Genomic DNA, 20,708 nt, shown 5'->3' with positions numbered 1-20,708 from the left:
GTCTACCACATAATTGCAAAAAATTACATTATAATGATAACTGTCCCCAAATTAGCCTGATAACACCATCTACCTGCCTTGTGAGCGAAAGAAACAGTGTGCAATAAAGAAGGATGTTAAAACAGAGTCGAGATAGGGGAATAATGTTTAATTGGCTCTCCAGAGTCTACTAATTTTCAGAATTGGAAACCTAGTGTTTGATTTGTTCTTTTTAGTCAGTGAGAAGAAAAAATATCCTTCATAAATTCTGAATGACAAATTTGCCCATCCTTTTTTGCATGTGGTTCCAGCATCCCGGAGAATCTAAAGTGTCATTTCCTCTCTGGAAGAAAGGAAGCACAAAACATGCTAGGTATGTACTCTAAATTTTCACTCACTATCAGCTCCAGCTATAAATTTCTCCCAATCCCTGTATCTCCCTCATTCTCTTTCCCTGAAATCCCTTGAAATATCTTGGATCAATAGCTTTCTTTTAAAGTTAAGAGGCAGGATTTTTATAGGGTGACACATATTAAAATTAGAATAAAATAATGCTAAATGTTATAACAATAATGCTATTTATTATTGTATTATTGTATTTACTATTTATTATTGTTTGATTCTCTAACAGAATTGCCTTTTCTCTTTCCCCATCTCCTTTAATCTATTGCCCCCCACATTATTAGATCCTGTAAATAATTCTGTGTGGTAGCAGTGGTAGTGGTTAGTTTCTTTTTCAGAAAAATCACAATTAAACATTTTGCAAATAATAAAAATGATCAATTGCTTTTTATTTCATTCAGTTTGTTATAACTTACATTGATATGATGACTTTAACTAAGGATATTTTTAATGCTAATTTTTCTACAAAAAAGGACTTGAGCAGGTAAAAATGGAGTTTGTAGTGTATTTCCCCAGGGTGTAAGTGACAAAATAAAAGATACTAGATTCTATTATGATAAATGTTGGGGATATGTTTTACTTCTCCCCCTGCTTAATGCCTCTCTCTCTGCAAAACAAATCCTTCAGTATTTAAAAAAAGAAAAAAAATCAGGAACAATTTTATATAATTTCACGAGATTTTTGTCTCAGACTTTGTTTATGAAGACTCTGAGTCACCTTTCAGTAGATTCGGGAGATACAAAGACTTCAAAGATGGACAAGATCTTTTTTCCAATTCAATAGATCATCTGTAAATGTGTCCTGGCCAATGATAAAAAAAATATGAAGTTTCCAAAGCAAGAACTGTAACCGTCTTTTCTCCCATCTCCTTCTCCAAACTCTACATACCTTTTAGGTTTTAGCTGAGGCCCCGCTTTCTCCCTGAGAAGATCACAAAGTGATGACTTCCTTCTCTGATCTCTTGGCTCTGTGAGTGCTGTTGTTTCAGCATTTCATTAGATGCCATTTCCCATTGATATGACTTGTGTCTGACAGGATTGTAAACCCTGGGGCAGAGTTGGAGGAAAATAATTTCATATAATTCTTTTGTATTTTCAATACCGAAAATGAATATTTTGCTCAGTTAAATTGAATATCAAGTCTTGATTGTTCCTGGGTTTTAAGCGGAGACATTTAGGCAGTGAACAGCTAATAAGCAGGCCTCGGGTCATGGCAGAAGAGAAATCAACTTTTTGTTATGTTCACTATTGTTCAAAAAATCACGTCAGATGTTTTACATTTGCAACAGGAATGTTTTCCTTGTTAAAATTTACTTTTAAATAACAGATTATATTCTTCAAAAGCAATAATATTTGAAAGAGAAGACATGATGTCCTTAAAATTCCGTTTGATTGTTGGATCTCCACCAATAATATTGTTTCCTGAGCACTGCTCTTGCCTTTTTGGGAAATTACTAAGGAAATGAAAGACCTAATTTTATAAAGATTACAGTCAAATAAGATGATAAATACATATAAACACAGGTTATACAAAATTAAAAACCATGGTTCAATATCAGTTATGACTGTTAATATCATCATTCCAGTAGATTTACCAACTGTAATAAATAAAATTTCTAGGTATTTTGGAAGACTAAAAAAAAAAAGATCATTGGAGTTAGAGTCTAGAAGTAAAAGTATGGCTGAATAGTTTAAGTCAGATTTATCTGAGGAGGACAAATATTTAAGGACCTGACTTTTTCATAGAGCCAGGGTGTGTGATTTTGGACTTTCCCCACTCAGTCTCAAAGTTGGAGCTCCTTACTCTTCTAAATCACCTTTTCTGGGCACAAGAAAACTTGCTTTTACAATTTCATTCTATGATGGAATCCCTTGCTGATTCCACCTTATTTACCCTTTGACTTTACCCATGCAAATAAGGCAGAAATTCATTTGCAAAATGTAAGGGCCAGAAAGTTTGTTTGAATCCCACAAGCAAAAAAAAAAAGAGAGAGAGTTTATGCAGATGACTGGAAATTGCCATAACGCTCTTATCCATTTTTGTACCTACACAATTAACACTGCCTAGATTTCTCCTACGAAAGAGATTTTTTCATGGAATCATTACAGAGAAAAATAAACAAAATCCAAAAAAGTCTGACAACTAAGAGCAACCACTTGTGAAGTGATAATACGAATATCAAATAAATAATAATAGCAAATTCTTGTGAGGCACTATGTTCAAAGCACTGTTTTTAATCCCTTTATATAATCAAAATCATTTGATCCTCATGATAGCGTTATAAAGGGTACAATATTGACCTTGTTTTACAGAGGAGAAAACTGAGGCATAAAGGGGTACCAAAGTTACGCAGCTGGGAAGTAGATCTCCCAAGACCAGATTATCTTGCTATAAAGTCTCCAAAGTGTTAAACTTCTCATTTTTATGCCATATGACCTTTCAAGAAATACTTTTATTCTCAATTATCACAATAAAGTTGTATCAGTAAAAAAAAAAGTCTTGAAATTATGATATTCCAAAATTCTGTCATCATAACTCAAATTCCCTTTCATTTAATCTTTCAAAGCATGAAATTGAATCTTCTCTTGGGGAGAAGAAACCCTTTCTGAAAGATTTCAAAATTGGAAACATTACTTTTAATGCCAGCAATGATGTAGAAGGTTTATGGTGATTTTTTAAATATCTGGATATATGTTCATTCATTCAGGCCAGTAGTTACTAAGTGCCGGCACCGTTCTTGGCTCTCAGGATCCAGCAAGGAACCAAAGAAAGATCATGCCCTCATGGGACTCACATTCTAGTGAGAGGAGAGATTAGAGAATGAAGAATAGAATAGAATAGAATAGAATAGAATAGAATAGAATAGAATAGAATAGAATGGAATGGAATGGAATGGAATGGAATGGAATGGAATGGAATGGAATGGAATGGAATGGAATGGAATGGAATACAATGTAATACAAAAGATGACAGATGGTGAGAAATGCCATAGAGAAAAATTAAACAGGATAAGGGTTTATAGAGCAAGGAAAAGGAGGCTGCTCCTTTAACAGGCCAGAAAAGGTTTTCTTGGTACAGTGATATTTGAGCAGAAATTTGAAGGAAGTGAAGGAGGGAGCCCAGAGGTTGGAAACTGACTGGTAGGTTCAAGGATTGTTAGGATGGCTGAATTGGGTAAGGGAGAAATTGCTGTAGGAGATGCCATCTGTGAGGCAGCAGATGGTCAGATCATGGAGACTTGCAGGAAATTTTTACATACTCTTCCTTTTACTCTGAGAGAGACGGGAAGCCATCCAAGGGTTTTCAGCAGAGGAATGATAGGGACTGATTTATTTTGTAAAAGGATCACACCGACTCAGGGAAATATGGACTGGAGGGTTGGATGAAATCCCAGAACCCAGCTCCAGAGGCTGTTATATCATCCCAAGCAGTAGGTGATGGTGGCTTGGACCAGATGGCAGGAGATGACTTGTAAGGAGAGATTTCAAAGTTGTAAACTGTAAGATTTTGTAATATTTAGATGTGGAATGTGGAAAACTCAAGGTGTAAAGGATGACTCTATTCTATTACAAAATGAAATAGGAAGTTTTATGCTTAGATAAAAAACTGTAGGTAAAGGCTAAGTATTTGAAATTAATTAAAATTATAAAAGTTAAAATTCTTCTTCGACTCTGAATTTGTTAGATACTCAATTTAAAACAATTATCATTACTTCTTTAGTGCTAGTGTTATCCAACTTTTCCTTGAAGACACAACTTGATAAGTTAGCAGAATTCTCTAACTTAAAAACAATAGTCCTTCTCCTCAAAACCCTCTTTTTTGGTCTTCCAAATCTCAGATGTTTTCCCCTTTTGTCCTACTTCTTAAGCTATTCTCTCTTAGTCTTTTTTGCCAGCTCCTCTTCCTTGGCATTTCTTAACTCCCAGTTCTTTCTTTGTATTTTGTTACAAGCCATCTTTTTATGTCCATCTGTAACTCTACTTGGACCAGCTGCACCACTAGAAAAGCTTTAATTATTGTCTAAGTCCTGATGATGTAGAATTTTCTAGCCCTAAACTGTTCAGTATAGTAGCTAAATGCTGCTGGTGCTTATATGCTAACAGTGGTACTATAGCTAAGAGTGGAAATATAGCTAATAGTGCTAGTGGTGGTAGGATTATGGGTAATCCTACTGAACCCTATATATGCTATGTGTAACCCTATGTGTAACATATCTAAGTATATTGTATATACTCTTTAATACATTTTATGGTTTTTCTCCTATACATACATACCTATGATGAAGTTTACTTTAGAAATTAGGTACAGTAAGAGATTAACAGCAATATCTAATAATAAAATAGAACAATTATAATAATATACTATAATAAAAGTTATGCGAATGTGGTCTTTCTCTCTCAAAATATCTTATTGTATGGTCGTCATCCTTCTTGTGATGGCATGAGATGATAAAATGCCTACATGATGAAATGAAGTGAGGTGAATGACGTAGGCACTGGGACATAGGATTAGGCTACTATTGACTTTCTGACTATAGGTCAAAAGGAGGACCATCTACTTCTGGACTGCAGTTGACCACGGGTAACAAACTGGAAAGTAAAACTTTGGTTAAGGGAGACGACTGTATAGTAAAGGCGACAGTTAAAATTGGTGAGGAAAATATATACAATTTGATAAAAATTGTTGTGGCATCCAGTTAACCACTTGGCAAGGATAAATTTAAAGCCCTAACCCACACCTTAAAATAAAATTAATTCTCCAAATGGATTGAATATAAGTACATAATAAAATTTAAAACTACTAGAAGAAAATACAAGTGCATATATACAGGTGAAGAAAGCCCTTTCAGTGAAGACTCAAGGCAAAAATTGAAAGACAAATATTTTAAGACATCTGTCTGGGGAAAAGTACAACAATCCAAGTGAAAAAGCAAATGACAGACAAGGAAAAATAAAACTATGTGTGACAAAAAGGGATTAATGTCTAAGATGTAGAAATCTTACAAACTGGTAATAAAAATAACATGTAACAGGCAAGGTACAAAAATCAGAAATACAAATGATATGATGAAAAATATTTCATCTTACTAGTAATCATAACCATGAATGAAAGACTAGATATCCTCTCTCTTCTCATCAGTTATCAGACTGTCAAAGAGTTAAAGTAGGAAAATGCCCCGTATGGTTCACTGAAAAGAGATGGGCTCTCACAGATTGTTGGCAGGAGTAAAATTAGTAGAAACTTTCTACAGTGTAATTGGAAGTAATGTATTTAATTCAGCAATTCCACTTCCAAGAATTTTTTCAATAATCAGATAGATTCATAAAGATAGAAATGTGAAGATATGTATCAAAAATATTATTTATAATGTGGGAAAGCTGAAAATAATTTAAATGTACAGCTATAGGTTATTACTTGAATAACTCATACATCCTTAAAATGGAATTCTACTCAATCATTACAAATGATGGTGTCAATCTATATTGATCAATATGTAGCATGTTGATAATATATTGCTAAATGCTAAAGGTAGTTTTCCAAAAAATATGTCCCGCTATGATCCCACTTTAAAGATACATATATTTCACCCATACACATTGAAAATAACATACAAAAATATTGTCCAAAATGCTAATAGTGGTTCTATGCTATTGGTGGAAATACACCTAATAGCAGTTATGGTGGTAGGATTATGGGTAATTTTTTTCTGCTTGCTTTTATTTTTTGCATCTCTCCTTCTACACAAACATGAATAATTTAAATAATTTTAAAATGCAACAAACAAATACATATATTGATGATTCATAGCAGTGCTAGAAGCCTTAGACCAGATGCTGTGTTTATATTGCAAGAGCTCACTTGTGCCGCATTTCTTCTCTACTTTCTGAGGCAGTGACACCTCTTGTCCAGAATCTCCACAGCACATGTATGTAGGTGCTTACTTCGGAGCCCCCAGCCTGAATTCAGTCCAGCTGCAGAGAGCAAGCTCTGCCATGCTCATCCTCAGGAAAACATGGCCATTTTGGCATTGTCTCACACTGGGTGCCTGAGCTGCAGAGACTGTTGTTAATCCCTTAGGAAAGGGTCCGCTGGGATTTCCATGTGTCTTCTTACATACAGCCTGGTCCTCCTTGTCCCCGAGAGGAGAGTTTGGTTTCATGTTCTTTATTCTAAAACAATTATTTTGTTTATGTTTAGAACTTCATTCTCAAACAATTATTAAAAAACATAAGAATTTTGCTCACTTGAATAAAATCTCCCATTTATTTTTCAAGGAATCTTGTAAGCTATGTTGGGCTGCTTTCATCTTCTCACATATTAGGAAAATAAGATTCAGAGATTTTATGTGATTTTTTTTTCAAGGTGGCAGCATGAGTATTCAGACTCAGCTATTTTTCTTTCAAATCTGAAGATCGATTTTATTTTATCACATAGCCTTCTACACCTGTCATTGAAAGCCATAGACTTTAAATAACTAGCAAGAAGAGAAAACCCAAATGCTTTTGATTGTAAAATATGATTCTTAAGAAATTATAATTACTTCATAAAATACCTTCCAACTTTTGTTTTTATTTTGCAATTAGAAATAGCACAAAAGAGAAGAGAAAGGGAAAATATTCTTTAAATTCCCTAAACAGACTGTTTTCTGAAAGCTACTTCTTGCCCAAGATTTTTTTTTCTTTTAATTACTCAGCAAATAAAACTGGAATAAACACACTGTGAAATCTACTGATTTATATGTGTTACAGATGGTGTACTAGAAAGAAAACACTAAATTCAAGGAAAAATATATATGACACAATGCTGCAAAGTATGCCACTCATCTAATTCATCCAGTATTCTTCAAATATAATGAAAATTATCATTATATTTTTAAAATGATAATGTGGCTTATATCTTAAAAGCTTAAAGTAAGGTGGAAAATGGTCTAAAATATTTGTAAATCAAAGGTTTACAGCTAACTCTTTATAAAAGCGTAATTTGGTGTAATATTTTTCTGATGCTGAATGAGCCTCCTAGTGCATTAACATCCAACCAGCAACAATATCATGCTCTACAAACATCATTGTCAAAGTGTCCAATCAGTTTGTTTGTATTAAGAATCATCCCCTATTCCTATTGGTTTTCTGCACATCGACATTCAACTAATGGACTCAAAGTCCATGTTATGTATGTTAATCTAAAATTCCTCTGTATATAACCTATGCAGAAATAACTGAAAAGGAGAGCATATTGGTCATACTACTTTCATGTTTGAAACCCAACAGTTGCATTCTCTGGGTCAATACCAAATAGAGATTTTTCTAATAGGTAATATAACTTTTCATTACAAATTAGATATGGCATGTGCTCTTGCAAATAGTCACATTTCTTTTTTCTTGATTGATTCTTAAATTAGTTATCAATGCAAAGTCATTAGTGACTCCTTCAAGTCCTCCAGCTATGGGGATTGGTCAACAGCCTGCTGAAATGCTGATCAATTTTACATGATTTCATTTGCCTTCTTCATGTTTGCAAAAGTTTACTGGCATAGAGACCCATGGGTCTGCATACTGTTTTTTAATGAGTTATAAACAGTCGTTCTCATTAAAAAAATACATTTTAGAAAATTTAAAAAAGAAAAAAAATCACACAGTTACCACAGTAACACAACTATTTTTTGTGTTTATTATTTCTAGTCTTTTTTATTAATGAATCTTTAAAAAGTATATATATATTTTTTAAAATGTGCCTTTTCTTTTTCTCCCTTTGACTTGTAGATATACATAATTGCAGGAATCAAAGTCCTTGGTTCGTGACAACATTCTAATTAGTGGTTCAAGCATGTACTTATTTGTAATACTATAAAATCCCTCAGAAATTCACCACCATCCCCACAAAAGCTATGAGCTTGACAATAACCTAAACACACACTGTATTTCCCATCCCTCAGCTGCCTTCCCCCACAGAAGTGGCATTCAGAATTCTATTGTTATTATTCCCTTACTTCATATATATGAAGTACATTTCATATGTATTATATACATTATACATATATACATTTATTGTGTGTGTATATACATACATAAATTGTAAATTATACTTATATGTGATCCTAAAAAAATACGTATTTTATTTCTGACTTTATAAAAGTTTAGTATACTGCACGTAATCTTTTGGAATCTACTTTTTTCATTTAATAATCTCATTACTAAGGCTTATTCATAATGCTGTCTATCATTCTACGTCATTCATTATGACTTTGTATAGTAGAACACTGTGACTATATCACACTTCTTTCATCTATTCTCACTTAGATGGGCATTTGGGTTGCCATTGTAATAATCTTCATAACTATCAGTTTTAGTAGTTGCATGGTGTTCCATCAATTTTCTTAATCAATTCTCTATTTTTTTATTTAGTTGCATCTAATACTTTGCTCTATTGATCAAGGATGAAGTGACCACCTTTATAAGAATAGATTTTCTACATTAAATATTATACTTTAGATAACTAGAAATGGAATTATTAAGTTGAAAGATATGAACATAATAGATATTTCTAATTTACATTCTGAAGAATAACTCCATCAGCAATTGTACAATTACTAGGTTCATAAGCACTGACTTATTCATTTATGGTTGTTAATTTAAGAGATAGTTATGTTTTGTTTTTAGGTTTCACTGACTTCAATCAATCAATATTGACATAGAACTTAAGATTTGGAACCTTATCTTCTGATCTGATAATTTTTCATTTGATGAGGAAAGGCGTTAAGGTAAGACATTACAAAGTTAAGACATTAAAAATGAAATAATGGCTTACAGCCTGGGTTGAAAGTCTGGTTTCAAATTCTGAATGGAATATATTGTCAGTGAGCATTATTTATTCTTACTAAAGTGATTCCAACTTGGAAATGATGAAGCTGAAGCTCAAAGAAAAGGACAGAATTTCCTACAACTTATGTAGCTCATTTTCTGTCATACTATATTGCTTTCCAACTGATCAAATATAAAATAGACCATCCAAACTTTGATTTCATTTTCATTTTGAATGATCTCTCTTCCACATTCCTGTAGGATTTATAATCCTGGTCTTGCAATGTACTACCTGAATATGCTCCTATTATTGTTGTTGCTCTTTTTCATGAAGAGCACTCCTTCCTTGCTGATTCCTCTCCCATGAATTCATCCCTCATAATGGGCTGAACCGTGCTACGCCTAGCATAGTTTGTTAGTCCAGACTTGCTGAGCTGACCTGTCAGAAGTTATAGTCTTTCTACATTGGAGATATTTCCCTGTTATTCCTCTAAATCAAAGAATTATTAATTATATAGCTTCGAAATCTCATTTTTAACACACTTTTTAAAACATTCTCTGTGTTCAATAATATTAATATTAATTACAGTTTACATGACATTGTGGCATAATGTGTATTGCAGTGCTTGTGTAATTTATATAAATTTCTGCCATGATTTTTATGCCCTAGGAATGATCACCTGACTTGGCCAATGGAAACAGTAATTGGGAACTTTTTTTTTTTTTTCCAGGCTCACACAGGGTGAGAACACTTGCCGGGCACTCATATAACACACTGACGCTCTCTTCTCAATAACCACAACCACAGACAATTGTCGTTCAGCCTGATTCATCCCTAACAAAGCAAGCACATATTTAACACTTAGTCTTGAAGACTAAAGTCAGCGATTTTACTCATCATAACTGCAAGTTCCCACCCTTTTCCTCCATGCTTGCAATCTGCGTCTGAATTGCCTGATGATTACTCTCCTCGGTTCATTTTGCTCACTCTTATAAACAGTCGCCAATCCTTGTGGCCTGTGCAAAAATAGACCCCTGGGTGGGTCATTCATTGTGTGTCCAAATACTGGACAAATTTGTAAAACAAATTCATATTTTCACTTCTGTCATATTTCTCCTAACCTCAACCTGGAACAAATAGCTTTCCCTAAGGTTTTATTAAAAAGGAGTATGCCCATATAGAACATGTTCTCTTTTTTTTCTCTTTCTGATAGAGCAATTTCTTTGACTGAAGAAAGATGAATTTCACACATTTATTACATAAAAGATCCTCAGCCCCTCTTCCTTAGTAACCTGACTACAGTGCACAACATTTAGTTAGCAAAACCCTTTGCTGTATTAAATACATCCTTTCTTTGCAGCCCTGACAGTCTATGCATCCCCCAGAACATGGGCTGATTTTATGTGCACAGAAAGTGGACAATGAGCCCTTTAAGACACTCTTTTCAAAGGTAAGCATATTCTGCACTATAACACATAATGCATTTTCTCAAGGACTTCTCTGTATTTTGCAAACAAGGACTGAGGGTATTTGGTAGATGTGGAATCTGATTCATGGAAAGCTGAAATAACCAACCCGAGCTCAAACAGGCAGTCCCTAGAGAAGTTTGTTCAGAACCTTGACCTTTTAACTCTACCTTTTGCTTTAACATTATGTAGGATCGATTTTTTTCACCCAGCCAGAAGAAAAAAAGAAAAAGCTTTAACAGACATTTGAGAATGAATTATTACCTCTTACTCATCTTGATATATAAACCCTTGACTGTCAATGCTAAGCAAGAAAATATCAAGGGAAGAAATTCAGTTATATTGAAACACCATCCATAAACACCACAACAAGAAATGCAGACCACTTTAAAATACTAAGTTCTGGTAGCTGTGAACTTTTGAATGGATTATGTGAGATAAAAATTAATTTTGCTGGATCTTAAAATATATTTTCCCATTGAAATTATGTGTATCTGCTGATTATGTTCTTGGCAAAGAATGGGGAAAAAAGCCTATTTACTGTAAAATAGACTTAAATGATGGTAATAATAGTACTATTTCAACTACACCTCACACGTTTCAGTGGGAGAAAACCTTTCCAGCTCCAGACTTTCACACCAGGACCACTTCAAAAGCAGATGTGACTGATTCTGGTGGTAGCAGGAGATGCATAAGGAACAGGCCAAGCGACAGAAAAGCTAGAGATAGAAGCAGGTTTCAAAACCAGTATCTTAATTCTGCATTTCTATAGGATAGATGTCATTTTTCTGTCTGCATAAAGGATGTCAGACAGTCCTCAGGTTCTCTGAATTGAAAAAGAATAAGCAGTTACTCTCTAGCAAGTGGGAATCTGAATGCAGACCATCCCTCATTCCACATGTGGACCTGCATTGTGTGCAAGAAAGCAGTCTCTCTGCTGGTGGCACAAGACTCAAGATAACACACAGGAAGGAAGGGTCATCGAGGAGGGAGAAAACATATGGCAGGGTAAGTCTGGGTAAGGAATATCTTAATTTGTAGAAAATGGACCCCTAGTAGTCATAGTGAAGAAGAAAAATATATTGAATGATGAGTCATACTCAAGGCATGCCTTTAGTATTTAAGTGGGAAAATCTGCTTTGATCCCTGGTTTCCACATCTCTGAAAGGAGGATATTAAATTCAATGATTTCTCAAGGCCTTCTCAGCTTTAACATACTATCTTGTGCTGCCAGCATGCATACACAATACAGTTGTAGGGAGGGGCCAAGCAGGGACCTGGCAGAAACCTATATATGGAAGATGAAGCCTTGAGAAGAAAGTGACTGGGTACCAGCCAGAGCCCAGTGAAAAGCAGAACCCAAGGTGGAGAGTGGGGACTTGGAACCGAGGTAGAGACCATGCTCAGAGACCATGCTTTTGAAACTGCTTCCAGGGTAGGTTCATGGGTGAGCTGGCACCGAGCGTCAGAGTATGGAGCAAGACCCCTTTAAACACCTTCTTGTGTAGGCATCCTCAACCATTGCATCATGTTGTGTGAGGGTAGAGATGTCTAAACTATTCATACTCTTTTATTTTAACTTGAATTAACACCCTTTTGGTATTGACTTTCCCCTTTCCTGCAACCCCACTGAAAGTTACTACCACAGTAAGTCATTATTTCTGATGAAAATAAGCCACAGCCCTTGGCCGAGATGGAGAGGGGATAGGGTTGAGAGTTAAGGTGATGTTGGGAGAAGAAGAAAGGGTGTACAGTGACTGAGACCAGGCAGAACCTAAAAAATATATTGACCATCTGATTGTTTTAAGTCAAATATAGCATTAGATTATATGGTCTATCTTGCTTGGAGTTAGCTCTAAATTTATTTAGCTGTTAAATGAAGTTGTATACTATATCCAAAGTATTAGAAGTACCTATTATAATATTATTGGTAAAAATTTCCTATTTTTATCCGTGGCCTTGAAACATATAAATACATTGGTATATTATGTCATGAAGTCTTCTGATGTTCCCCCTCAGTTCATTTTGATTTTGCACACATAACTTTATTTTTTTAAAGATTTCATTTATTTATTTGACAGAGAGAGACAAAGCGAGAGAAGGAACACAAGCAGAGGAAGTGGGAGAGGGAGAAGCAGGCTTTCCACTGAGCAGGGAGCCCAATGTAGGGCTCGATCCCAGGACCCTGGGATCATGACCTGAGCTGAAGGCAGATGCTTAACAACTGAGCCACCCAGGTGCCCCTGCACACATGACTTTAGAAAACATTTTGTACACCGCTAAGATAAGCAAGACAATTATTTATGAGAATTTACTGCATTGTTATACCTGTAATATTCTTCAGTAGGTAGATGATTGTCTACTAATTAAAATCAAGATTTTAGAGATTTAAAGGAGAAAACGACATAATTCATTGCTAAGCAGTTGGTAAGAATAATCATATTACAAAGAAGCTGAAGAGATCAGTCAATATGGAAAATCATTTAAACTTAGAAACACATTTTCCTTTAGATCTATATAATTGATAAGAAGTTTTCTGTTTCCCATTAAGTGGTTGAGAAACCTCCATGGCATATTCACAGACCATGACACTTACGCTCTAGGGTGGCTGAGCCTCATATTTAAAATAAAAAAACAAGTTGTAGTAACAAGTAAAGTGGATCAAAATTTCACTAACACCTGAAACACAAACATAGACTTTCATGAGACAATCATCTCTAAGATAAACGAGTAGGAAAGATATTTAACAGGGACGAAAGTAATTTTTCTCCTAAATTAGTTGTTAGAAATTTCAACTCCTATGGAATCTCACAGGAGCTATGATATTAAAGAGAGATTTATGTCAACTATACATCATAAGAAAAAAGGGAGAGATTTGGCATGCAAGATAGAAATATGAAGCTAAATTATAAAATGGGGTTCAATTATAAAATGGGGTACTTAAGCATGACAAATATAAGAGCAAGGATTCTTAAATAAAAAGTTGTAATAAGTTAGATGTGAATTTTCAGTGTAGTATGAGAATCAAATTATCATAAATTTGGATATTGAGTCTACAGGAAGGAGAAAATTCAACTAATATTTATTAAGAACCTAAAATAAGCCTGGTGCTACTAGGTCCTTACATATTTATTAGTTCATTTTAATTCTCACAGATCAATATTAATATTGACAGTATGGCAGACAAAGAAACTGAGGGTCTAAGAAATCAAACAAATTTGTTTAAAATGATATACTTAGTCCTTCTGATTGCATGAAACAGTGCTCCAAATCTGTGATATGCACAGGACAATCCTACATTGCTCGTATGTTCTTTTAGGCATCTTACTACTTGAAATATTTGAAGATGTTTATCATTTGCAAAGATGGAAGTTCCATCTATTAAATAAGATTTGTAGTCAAAACAAGTGCCTTGTTTTGCCATTTGACCCTGGGCGAGTTGCATTATGGGTATGGAGGACACTGTGCCCCATTTTCCTCATCTATAAAGAATTATTTATTTATTTGAGAGAGAGAGCAAGAGCATGAACAGGAGGGGCAGAAGAAGAGGGAGATAGAATCTCAAGTACACTCTGCTGCTCAGCGTGGAGCCTGACGTGGGGCTCTGTCTCATGACCCTGAGATCATGTCCTGAGCTGAAACCAAGAATCAGAAGCTTAACTGACTGCACCACCCATGCTCCCGTTCCTCATCCATAAAATGGGCACAAGAATAGAACCCACCCATAGGCTGCTATGAGAGTGAAATGACATAAGGTATGTTAGAGGCCATGAAAGAGATTGAAGAATAAGAAGTGATTAATAAAATTATTATTTACTCTTATGATTAGCTTTCAGATATTTCATTGGTTTAAATAATCCTTTTTAGATTATAGAAAACAGGAAATCTGCTTAAATAAAACACACTGCTTGCTCCTGTAAACGTTACACCTTTCAAGAGAAGAGTTAGGTCTATTACTCAAAGCACCCAGGTGGTGTTGAGAGTGATCAATAAAGTAAAGCCAATCATTCTATTTCAGGTCCTCGCTAACCCAGAGATAATCAAGTCTTTGGAAGATTTCAAGTAAAACTAGACAGGAAATTATAAAGTACTAAGTGAACACACTGCATATATTGAAGATCGAAGAGATGATCCAATAATTATGTCATGTTTACCTTAAACTGTTAACAGGTTTGAACACGTAAAAATTATTTCTACTTTAACTTCCTTAGTGCCTAAACTGGATACAAATGGTGATGTTATTCTCACAGGGAAACAGTTTCTTTTCACTTTTTTGTGAAAGCATTTTGAAAAGTTGAAAAGCATTTTGAAAAGTTGGAAGTAATGTATTATCATAAAGTGTCAAACTAGGAAGCAATGAGCTTTTCTATATGGCAAATTCTGAACACTATAAACCTGTAAAAAAAAAATGACAGTAAGTATGTAATGTAATTTCTGGAGACTGATTGGAAAGTAGAAAATTTCACATAAGATTATGTATGTGTTCTAGAATAATCTTACAAGCAAGGGTATCTTAGGATACCTGAGAAAAATGAGACAGCAGTTTCTTGATTGGCTTGCTCAGAGGGCAGTTGTGCCAAGGGAGAGCCTATTGGCTCTCGTTTGTTTTTTCTCTTGATTTCAACTACTTGTTTCCAGTCCTGTGCATTGAAGGGAAGGGGAAATAAAAGACTTGAAGCAGCTTGGTCAGAATATCCATGAGATATTCTTTTGTGTGTGTTTTCTTTAAATGCAGGAAAAATTGTGATATATACAAACTTTTTTTTTCTTTTTCCTTGTCCATCATTTCTATATATTTTGGGTTTTTTTGTTTTGTTTTGTTTTTTAAAAAAAGATACAAACAATCTTCAAAGTTTACCTTTTTGGACTTAAGGCATAACATGAAATTGCACATTATTCTAAAGCTTAATTTTGATATATACTAACTTTTAAACAACTAAATTCATGTTTTTTGAACTTCAACGAAAAACGATGAGTCTCACATTATGAGGATAATTTAATAGAAACAATGGCTTGGAAGAGGGAGGAATTTCAAATAAAGGAAATGAATTCCTTTTCTGCTGCCGTGGAATGAGGTAGATGAGATGCATGAATGGGAGACAACTGTTCAGACTTGATGACCTTCAGACAATTCGTGTTATTAAAAATAACATTTGGAGAACTATTGGGACTTCATCAAGATAAAAAGCTTTTGCACTGCAAAGGAAACAGTCAACAAAACCAAAAGACAACCGACAGAATGGGAGAAGATATTTGCAAATGACATATCAGATAAAGGGCTAGTATCCAAAATCTATAAAGAACTTATCAAACTCAACACCCAAAGAACAAACAATCCAATCAAGAAATGGGCAGAAGACATGAACAGACACTTTTCAAAGAAGACATCCAAATGGCCAAAAGATACATGAAAAAGTGCTCAACATCGCTCGGCATCAGGGAAATCCAAATCAAAACCTCAATGAGCTACCACCTCACACCAGTTAGAATGGCTAGAATTAACAAGTTGGAAAACGACAGATGTGGGCAAGGATGCGGAGAAAGGGGAACACTTCTACACTGTTGGTGGGAATGCAAGCTGGTGCAGCCACTCTGGAAAACAGTATGGAGGTTCCTCAAAAAGTTGAAAATAGAGCTACCCTATGACCCAGCAATTGCACTACTGGGTATTTACCCCAAAGATACAAATGTAGTGATCCAAAGGGGTATGTGCACCCCGATGTTTATAGCAACAATGTCCACAATAGTCAAACTATGGAAAGAGCCAAGATGTCCATCAACAGATGAATGGGTAAAGAAGATGTGGTATATATATACCATGGAATATTATGCAGCCATCAAAAAAACCCTGACATCTTGCCATTTGCAATGACGTGGATGGAACTAGGGGGTATTATGCTAAGCGAAATAAGTCAATCAGAGAAAGACAAGTATCATATGACCTCACTGATATGAGGAATTCTTAATCTCAGGGAACAAACTGAGGGTTGCTGGAGTGGTGGGTGGTGGGAGGGATGGGGTGGATGGGTGATAGACACTGGGGAGGGTATGTGCTACGGTGAGTGCTGTGACTTGTGTAAGACTGGTGAATCATAGACCTGTACCTCTGAAACAAATAATACATTATATGTTAAAAAAAAAAAAAGAAAAGAAAAGAAGATAGTAGGAAGGGAAAAATGAAGAGGGGGAAATCGTAGGGGGAGATGAACCATGAGAGACTATGGACTCTGAGAAACAAACTGAGGGTTCTAGAGGGGAGGGGGTGGGGGGATGGGTTAGCCTGGTGATGGTTATTAAAGAGGGCACGTATTGAATGGAGCACTGGGTGTTATATGCAAACAATGAATCATGGAACACTACCTCAAAAACTGATGATGTAATGTATGGTAATTAACATAACATAATAAAATAAAATTTAAAAAATAACATTTGGAAATACTGAAGTTGTAGTTCTTAGATATGGCTACAAAGCCAATGTTTATTGTAATTAATGATTTAAACATTTATGAAAAACAGTCTTAGCAGTTCATAAGAACCTAAGTGATGAAACTTAGAATGAGTAGCTAGATATTTTTAGCAATCACTTCCATGAAAAAAATAATCAACCTGAAAACAATAACAAAAGCAACAAACTGTCTCTGTCTTCACAGTTCTGCACTGGAAGAAAACAGCTTTGCTTCTCTTATTAGATGTTGTCAGAAATGTTGCCCCACCCTTGCTCCAGAGAGCTATTCACTTGATTTTCACATGAGATGGCTCCATAATCCAAGAAATTTATAGAGGAAACATGAAGAATTTTATCAATAATTTTAACATGATCCTTTCCAATGTCTTCATTGATTACTAAAGATAAGCCATCTTCCTCATTTCATGGAAAACAATTTTCAAGTGCTCATTACAGCCCAGCTAAGGGAACAGAGAACTGTCTTGTCATTAGGCTTTTATTGCATTCATAAGATGTGTTGCATCCCTAACAACAACCGAGTGAATTCCATTTCACCTTTCCTCCACCCACAGTGCTGTCTGCATCAATTATCAGGGTTGAAAAATGATGTCTGGGTGTCATTCTCAAAGTAAAAAAGGGCTTGACCTTGTCAATCCGGTCACAATTAAAGGGTGCAGTATGACCTTGGAGTAGAGTTTAGAAAAGTTGGGCAGATGGAAGGCAAATAAAAATATTGCTAGTTGAATGGCAAAACTGTAATAGTGGCAGTTTTGTTGGATATACAACTAGAAACAGTCCAGTGAAACAATAGTCTTAGCCATAAAATTTCATTTGGAAATTCATTCTGAATAATTCAATTTAACAACCAAGAGGAACATAACATCCGTATATGTTTTATTTGTAGTTTAAAATATGTCTTGTCTTTTAGTTTAACATTATTTCATTTTGATGTAGAAGTTCTCAATTATGTACTTCTTCCAGTAATTTCTCATAGGATGAATAAGGGAGTTGTCCCATTGCATTTGAAGATTCCCTCCAGTGCCCTGAGGCTCTTTCTCCCCTATCCAGCATTTAATTCCTCAGAATTTTCATTCCTTCTGGTTGTATAGCATAATGTATGAATGTCCTCTTAAATAAATTGTGTTACTGGAGTTCTTCCTTGTTCTGAGATTGAAAGTAGACACTAAATATTTAGCCATTAGTGTCTCATAAAAGTACATGTCCATTTTTTTTCATGTTGGAAGTCACCAATTAAAACTTTTACTTTTGAAGGAAGAAAGTATTCATTTAATCAAGATTTAATAAGTGTCTATTATATACTAGGAATGATGTATATAGTAGGCACTGGAGATAGACCTGTGAACCAAATTGAAATCTCTGCTATCATACAACTCATATTTTGTTTCAAAGAAGGTGAATAATAAAGAAAGTAAAGTAAAATAAGAAGTGTGTAAGATAGTTGATAAATGTATAGAGAAAAATTAAGCAGGGAGGGGAGACAATGGGCACTGGACAAAGTAGGGGTTTGTTCTGAGGTGAGTTTGGGTAGATCTTGCCACAAAGAACACATCTGAGCAAATTTCCAAATGAGGTGAGTTGGGGAGCCATCAGGATATCTAAGGAAGACTGTTCCAGGCACAGGAAAAATCAGATACACATGGGAGCCTGATGTTTGGTGGAAGAATCAGTGTGGCTAAAACTTAGAGCTTGGAGGAGGAATCAGAGTCTTAGAGGGAAAGGTGTGAGTGTTGGGGTGAAGAAGTTGGGGGTGGCGGATTGTTTAGTACTCTCTTGGCCGTTCCAAGGACGTCAGTCTTTTTTCAAGTGAGTTGGAAGCCACTGGAATAGAATCTGGGGGAATTTTAGATTGCTCTTTAACGATTATAATGCTCTGAGGCTTTTTTCATTGGAGATATTAAGGAACTATAATTCAATTATTTTTATAAGTAGATTAAAACCTCCTAGCTGCTCACTTTATGTAGTATGATGTGTAAATTTTAAAATAGATCCCTTTATATTAAATCTGTCAGGCTACAAATAATTATTTTTTGTTTCTGGAAGCAGGAAGTTGAATTAGCCAATTTTACTGAGCCTACAGCATTTTGCTAGCTATTCAGAAACTTAACATGATGCGGGGCCAAAGTGCTATCTAGTTGAGATGCTATGCACGTTGAAGAGATTCAATTAGTAATCTGGCTCAATGAAAAATTTCTAAGTTATAGCAGGAACTACATAAATTCCTGAAAAGAGATAAAGAAAAAAGATCTTTAAAAACACAATTTAATATGAAAGTTTTCTTTTTACTGGTAAAAGTTTTGGAGTCTTTATAATACTTATGAACAATTATTTATTGCTTACTAAGTTTAGATACTGAATAAACTCTTTATGTTTATTATCTTTGTCACACAACTATTATTATTTCCTAATATTATTATGATGTATTAATATCACCATTCCTGTTAGTAGTAGTAGTAGTAGTAGTAGTAGTAGTAGTAGTAGTAGTAGTAGTAGTATCTGTTATTACTAGTAGAAATGAAAAATCAAGCTTAAATTTAGGGAGGTCAAGTAATTTTTACAGTGCAGAAGAGCCAGAATTGGTTTCCAAACCCAGCTTTGCTGACCTTAAAGTCTACACACTATCGAAAACGGCCTCTGCTTTATAAAGTTAACATTGGCAAACTTAGAAATCAACTTGCAAAGCTATTATGCATGGAAGCATTTAATGCTACGATTATAACATACTGCTTGTATGTGGGTGACGCATAGTAGGAGTCCATAAAATGCTAGTTCCCTCACCATTTCCCCTCATAATTGGTAAAAACATTTCTTATTTTAAAAAGAGCAATAGAAGACTGCACATGGAGTCTGTTTAAAGAATGTACTTCCTTTTCTATAAACACTTTTACAGTATTGGGCATCATTTCATAGGGAAATACACTCCTCCTGTTGATGCTTATGGTAATTCTCTACAACAGTGTAGACTGTACACACATAATGGTAATTTTAGAGTGGAAACATATCAATCACAATTTGTACATATAATTTTGGAAGACATAGTGTGCTATACAGTGTCTCCAAGGAATGTGTTTGTTCTGCAAGGAAATTAAATGCTGCTTGACAATAAATGTTACTGAATGTGTCACCATTGTGTTCCACCTTGCATTCAAACTCCTTGCAAAACTGTACTTTGACAGGTATAAATTTGACAACTCTGAACCATCTGGAATCTTGACCCCTATTCAAAAAGATTCCTCTTTTGTACAACTAAAACCAGGCTCTCATTTTTTTTTGGTATAACTTATTTTCAGCTTCCATCCCCATATTTTACCTTTGGGTCATGTCAAGTCATTGTGTTTTATTATTATTATGTTAATCACCATACATTACATCATTAGTTTTTGCGGTAGTGTTCCATGATTCATTGTTTGCGTATAACACCCAGTGCTCCATTCAGTACGTGCCCTCTTTAATACCCATCACCAGGCTAACCAGTCCCCCTGCCCCCTCCCCTCTAGAACGCTCAGTTTGTTAGAGTCCATAGTCTCTCATGGTTCATCTCCCCCTCCAATTCCCCCCTTCATTTTTCCTTTCCTATTATCTTATTTATTTAATTTTTT

At 34.9% G+C, this 20,708-nt stretch overlaps 1 long non-coding RNA gene across 1 annotated transcript; it reads left to right on the top strand.

The window, feature by feature from the left end:
• Nucleotides 1-212: 212 nt before the first annotated feature.
• Nucleotides 213-15,300, top strand: LOC135365258 (uncharacterized). The gene is made up of 4 exons (XR_010412896.1): nt 213-352; nt 9,039-9,139; nt 10,541-10,630; nt 14,665-15,300. It is a non-coding gene; the product is annotated as an uncharacterized LOC135365258 (long non-coding RNA).
• The last annotated feature ends 5,408 nt before the right edge of the window (nt 15,301-20,708 follow it).

This window comes from Mirounga angustirostris, unplaced genomic scaffold (assembly GCF_029215605.1).
Source record: "Mirounga angustirostris isolate CCGP_5_RB_7025 unplaced genomic scaffold, mMirAng1.0.hap1 SCAF_7, whole genome shotgun sequence".
NCBI lineage: Eukaryota > Metazoa > Chordata > Mammalia > Carnivora > Phocidae > Mirounga > Mirounga angustirostris.
This window is presented reverse-complemented; position numbering and strand designations above follow the sequence as displayed.